The sequence below is a fragment of the Chelonia mydas genome, chromosome 3, assembly GCF_015237465.2.
Source record: "Chelonia mydas isolate rCheMyd1 chromosome 3, rCheMyd1.pri.v2, whole genome shotgun sequence".
Lineage (NCBI taxonomy): Eukaryota > Metazoa > Chordata > Testudines > Cheloniidae > Chelonia > Chelonia mydas.
This window is the reverse complement of record NC_057851.1, coordinates 58,429,382-58,435,666: the sequence shown is the minus strand read 5'-3', so window position 1 is coordinate 58,435,666 and position 6,285 is coordinate 58,429,382.

Below are 6,285 nucleotides of genomic sequence, written 5' to 3'. Positions count from 1 at the left end.
TGGCATCAACTGTTTCTGAGTGACTGATAACTCAGAAGAAAATGATCTTGAATGCTTATGGACCAATGTCCTAACAGATAAAGCACAAGATGGGGTATTTGTTGGTGTCTGCTACAGACCACCAAATCACACTAGGTACATAAGGAAGCAGTCTTCCTGTTCCCCATCTACAATGTACAGGGAAACAAGAAAACTGTGTGATCATGGGGGACTTCAATTTTAGTGACATATGCTAGAGGTCTCATGCTGACATTACATCTGAGTTGACAGTGACAGGAAAAAATCATGTCATTTTTGATAGAGTGCTACTTCCCTTCCCCCTTTAACCACTTGATCCTTCCTATTTAGTTTATAACAATTGATTTTACCATTCCAATAGTGCAAACCAAGTTCCAACAGGTTTCAGTAAGAACATAATAATGGCCATACTGGGTCAGACCCAATGCCTACCATCTAGCCTAGTATCCTGTCTCTGACAGTGGACAGTGCTTCAGAGGGAATGAACATAACAGGGCAATTTCAGGTGATCCATTCACTGCCATTCAGTCCAAACATCTGGCAATTTGAGGTTTAGGAACACCCAGAAAATGGAGCTGTGTCCCTAACCTTCTTGACGACTAGCCATTGATGGACCTATCCTGTATGAATTTGTCTAATTATTTTTTTGAACCCAGTTAAACTTTTAGCTTTCACCAGGGCTGGCTCTAGGGTTTTTGTCACCCCAAGCAAAAAATTTGCCAGCCCAAGGTCCGAGAGCGCAACTGCCCAGGCAAAAAAGGGTGGCCAGAATGCCGCCCCTGGAATTGTGCAGCCCCAAGCACGTGCTTGCTTTGCTGGTGCCTAGAACTGGTCCCGGCTTTCACAACATCTGACGGCCACGCATTTCACAGGTTGATTGTACTTTGTATGAAGTAGTACTTATGTTTGTATATAAATCTGTTGCCTATTAATTTCATTGCGTGACTCATATTTCTTGTGGTATGTGAAAGGGTAAATAACACTTCCCCATTTACTTCTTCCACACCATTCATGATTTTATAGACCTTTATCATATTCCCCCTTAGTCGTCTGTTTTGTAAGACCAGTCTTTTTAATCTCTTGTCATAAGGAAGCTGTTCCATACCCCTAATCATTTTTGTTTCCCTTTGCTGTACCTTTTCCAATTCTAATATATCTCTTTTTGAGATGGGGTGACCAGAACTGCAAGTAGTACTCAAGGTGTTCATATACCATGGATTTATATAGTGGCATTATGAGATTTTCTTTCTTATTATCTATCTCTTTCCTAGTGGTTCCTAACATTCTGTTAATTTTTTTTTTGACTGCTGCTGCACATTGAGCGGATGTTTTCAGAGAACTATCAACCACAACTCAGAAATCTTTCTTGAGTGAGTAACAGTTAATTGACATCCCATTGTTTTGTATGTATAGTTGGGAGTATGTTTTCCCATGTGAATTAGCTAGCATTTATCAACACTGAATTTCATCTGCCATTTTGTGAAGTGCTTACCTAGTTTTATGAGATCTTTTGTAACTCTTCACTGTCAGCTTTGGACTTAACTGTCTGAGTAATTTTGTGTCATCTGCAAATTTTTCCACCTCACTGTTTATCCTTTTTTCCAGGTCATTTATGAATATGTTGACCAGTACTTGTCCCAGTATAAATCCTTGGAGGATCCTGCTATTTATCTCTCACCCCTGTGAATACAGATCATTTATTCCTATCCTTTCTTTCCTATCTTTTACTGTTTTACCAGTTACTGATCCATGAGAGGACCTTCCCTGTGATCCCATGATGGCTTGCTTTGCTTAAGAGCCTTTGGTATGGGAACTTGTCAAAGGCTTTCTGAAAGTCCAAATATACTTGTGACAGGTTTCAGTTGGTCCTCCGAGCCCCTAGGGGGAGATGGAGAGCTATGGTCCCACTGGCAGGCCTTAGTTACACCTTTCGGGCGCTGGGGAATTAGCGGGGGAGGAGCGCCGGCACGAGCCTGCAGCGCGCCCCTCAGGCGGGGGGGGGGTGGGCGCCGGCACGAGCCTGCAGCGCGCCCCTCGGGCGGGGGGGGGGGGGGGGGTGGGCGCCGGCACGAGCCTGCAGCGCGCCCCTCGGGCGGGGGGGGGGGGGGTGTGGGCGCCGGCACGAGCCTGCAGCGCGCCCCTCGGGCGGGGGGGGGGGGGGGGTGGGCGCCGGCACGAGCCTGCAGCGCGCCCCTCGGGCGGGGGGGGGGGGGGTGGGCGCCGGCACGAGCCTGCAGCGCGCCCCTCGGGCGGGGGGGGGGGTGGGCGCCGGCACGAGCCTGCAGCGCGCCCCTCGGGCGGGGGGGGGGGGGTGGGCGCCGGCACGAGCCTGCAGCGCGCCCCTCGGGCGGGGGGGGGGGGGCGGGCGCCGGCACGAGCCTACAGCGCGCCCCTCGGGCGGGCGCAGGCACGAGCCTGCAGCGCGCCCCTCGGGCGGGGGGGGGGGGGCGGGCGCCGGCACGAGCCTGCAGCGCGCCCCTCGGGCGGGGGGGGGGGGGGCGGGCGCCGGCACGAGCCTGCAGCGCGCCCCTCGGGCGGGGGGGGGGGGGTGGGCGCCGGCACGAGCCTGCAGCGCGCCCCTCGGGCGGGGGGGGGGGGGTGGGCGCCGTCACAAGTCTGCAGCGCACAGTTCTGCTACCCAAGGCAGGTTGGCCGGGGTAGGGGAACGCAGGCCCACCCAACTCCACTGCGTTCCAGCCCCAGGCCCTGACAGTGGCGGGAGGCGAAGGTCCCGCCGCTGGGTCAGCAGTGGGCCATCCGCACCCGCTGACCAAACATATCCACCCCACGGTGCAGTTCTGCCCCTGGGCTACTTCCTACCCGGTCTCTCAAGCGGGTCTCTCCGGTCCCTCCAGCTCGTCTGGGTATTCCGCTGCTGGCAGCTCCAGCTCCCCCTCTGTGTCGGACTCACGCTGGCCCGGGCTACAGCCAGGCCCCTCCAGGTCCTCCGTGTACTCAGTGGCTGGCAGTCCTGGTCGCCACAGGCCTTCCTCCCGGTGAGGTTCCTCCTGGCCCAGGGCCTCCCCTGGGTCGGCAGCAGGATCGCGAGGGAGCAGCCTGTGTCTGTCTTCCTCCCTGGTGCTCTCTCCACTGGGCAAAGGGCCCCGCCCTTTGTACTTCCTGTCCCACCCCTCCTCTTCGGGGGATTGGCGTAAGCTTGGTCTGGCCCCGCTCACTCAGGCTGAGAGGGTGGCTCTTTACCCTCTGGTTCGGAGGGAAGCCACCCTGGCTCCTACAGTGCTTTATCAAGTGGATCACCTTTGTCCATGTGCTTGCTGATACTCTCAAATAATTCTAATACATGGATCTCCCTTTACAAAAGCTGTGTTGACTCTTCTCCAATGAACTGTCTTTATCTTGTGTGACAAAGCTCTGTCCTTGCCTCCGTGGGTCCCACGTTTCCTGGCAGATTTCGCTAGCCTCAGAGGCTCACTGTGACCATCCACATAACCCTTCTTTCTCTAGAGACAAGGGTCAGAGTCTACTGAGACATTTTCATCATAAGCCAGCGAGGGAGGTGAGAAGAAGTTATTCTTCCTTGCACAGTCTCTGTTGTCTCCCAGTCTCAGTGATTAATCAGGGGGCAAAGGTGGGGGGGGAGCCTGGGCCCACCCTCTACCCCGGGCTCCAGCCCAGGGACCCTAATAGTATCAGCTATGGTAGCTGACCTTTTAGAAACATGACATGTACAATTCCTTGAACTACTTCCCCCACAGCAGCCCTCGCTTCCTCAAGCTCCACTTCACCCTTATCTCAGGGCCTCCTTCCTTGTGCCTGATATGGTGTGTACTACTCAGCCTCTCCAACAGCGCAACTTCCTTCAACAGCTCCTGACATGCACCTTCACCTGACTGACTGGGACGCTTTTAACTAGTTTCAGCCAGCCCCTGATTGGCTTCAGGTGTCCCAATCAACCTAGCATTCTCCCTGCCTTCTGGAAAGTTCTTAATTGGCCCCAGGTGTCTTAATCGACCTGGAGCAGCTGCCATTTCACTTAACCTGGTACCAGGGATTTGTTTAGCCTGGAGCTAATATATCTCCCACTACTTTCCTATAGCCATCTGGCCTTGTCCCGTCATACTGGGTATCTGATCATTCTGATTTTGACTACAGTTTCAACTAATTTGCCTGCTATTGCAGTTAGGTTTGCCCACCTGTAATTGCCAGCATCGCTTCTGGAGACTTTTAAAAAAATTGGTGTTACATTAGTTATCCTCCAGTCATCTGGTACAGATGCTAATTTAAGCAGTAGGTTATATACCACTGCTAGTAGTTTTTGAAATTTGATAGTTGCGTTCCTTCAGAACTCTTGAGAAAATACCATCCGATTCTGGTGACTTACTATGGTTTAATTTATCAATTTGTTCCAAAACCTTTTCTATGGACACCTCAATCTGGGACAGTTCCTCAGATTTGTCACCTAAAAAGTATACCTCACATGTGGGGATGTCCCCACAGCCTCTGTAGGGAAGACTGCTGAAAATAATTAATTCAGCTTCTCCATGACAGTCTTCTCTCCTCGAGTGCTCTTTCCGCACCTCAATCATCCAGTGCCCTCACTGATTGGCAGGCTTCCTGCTTCTGATATACTTTAAAAATGTTGTGGTTAGTTTTTGAGTCTTTTGCTAGTTGCTCATTGTTAGTATTATAGGTCTGTTTGTTAGCCTGGGACTGAATTTTGGCTTTGACTTTTTGATACTCTTATACTAAAATGTGTAAACAAGGGACAAAGACACTCTGATGTTGCTTCTGCCTACTCAGCTGGATTTGTTAGTACAATGGGAAGAGACAAGAGCACTTAAAGTGTTACTCAAGAGCACACTTTAAGATTGCCTTGAGATAGGGGTTGAGGCAAAGTCAAGCAACCAGTCGGGAGGGGCAAAAGAGCTTGGGGGTGGGGAGTATAAAACGCTAAAAGGCCAAAGAAATGCCTGTCCCTGACCAGAGCACAACCTCACTCCTTACCCCTCCCATGGGGTACAAAAGAGGTGGGATGAAAACCCCAGACCAAAAATGGAACATGACCCTAAGTTGTAAGGGGTGGGACTGTGGGCATGCACCGCAGGTATATTTGAGCCTGCTAAGAAGGAGGACAGGGGAATAGGGAACAGGGACATAGGCAAGGCTCTGAGGTGCCAGAGCTGGGAAGGAGAATATGGGGAAAAGGCTCTGCAGCATCAGAAGTAGGAACGGAACAGTCGGAAACAGACTCTGCCAGCGTGAAGAGCTATGGATAGGCTTGCTTGGAACTAACCCCGAAAAACATCGCATTGCCTGCACTTCTGGTCTTCTGCTTTCTGTTTGCATGACAAGAACCAGAGGAGAGTGTGAAGGGAAAGCCCTTGAACACTCATGACATTCTTTCTTGGCCTGCCTTATTATACTTTTACACTTGACTTACCAGAGTTTATGCTGCTATTTTCCTTAGTAGGACTGGATTTCCAATATTTAAAGGATGCCTTTTTGCCTCCATCCTCCTCTTTTACTCTGCTGTATAGCTGGGGGAGGGGTGGTAGTAGAGGAGCATTTTTTAGTTTTCTTGCTGTTTATTTGTATTAGAGGCTCAAACTAAATGTATATCTCAATTATAGGTTTTTAAATAGTCTCCATGCAGTCTGCACACATTTCACCATTGTGACAGTTCCTTTTCATTTCCACTTAACTAGCTTCCTCAGTTTTGTGTTGTTCCCCTTTTGGAAGTTAAATGCTACTGTGTGGGGTTTCTTTGGCATTTCCTCCCCCAAACAGATAGTACATTTAATTATACTGTGATTGCTATTACCAAGTGGCTAAGCTATATACATCTGCTGGGTTTAATTTCTGTCTGACCTCACTTCAGTTTTACATTAACGTCTGGATCCATACAGCAAGATAGAGGTATAAATGTTGTCACAGGGAAGTAGGAACAGGAATCATAGCTCATCTACACTGGATCCTTAAAATGGTAAGTCCAGTGTCAACCAATTACATGGCAAACAGGGTTTATCTACCTTATTTTTACTTACAGTAAGTCTAAAATTTGGCCCTGTGCTATAGCTTTAATGCAATTATGTTGTACAATATAGGAGATAATTAATGGAGTTTGATAAGGCAGACTTCCTTTTACAGTCCACAGTTGTGCAACCCTAATTAACCTTAACATAAGTGAATGACTGTGGTATATTTATAGAAAAATACACCTTTCGGTTCATAATATATTATATGAATAATATTAATAACAGCTACCAAAATATAATGCAATCAGGAAAGACCACATTGTGACTCAAC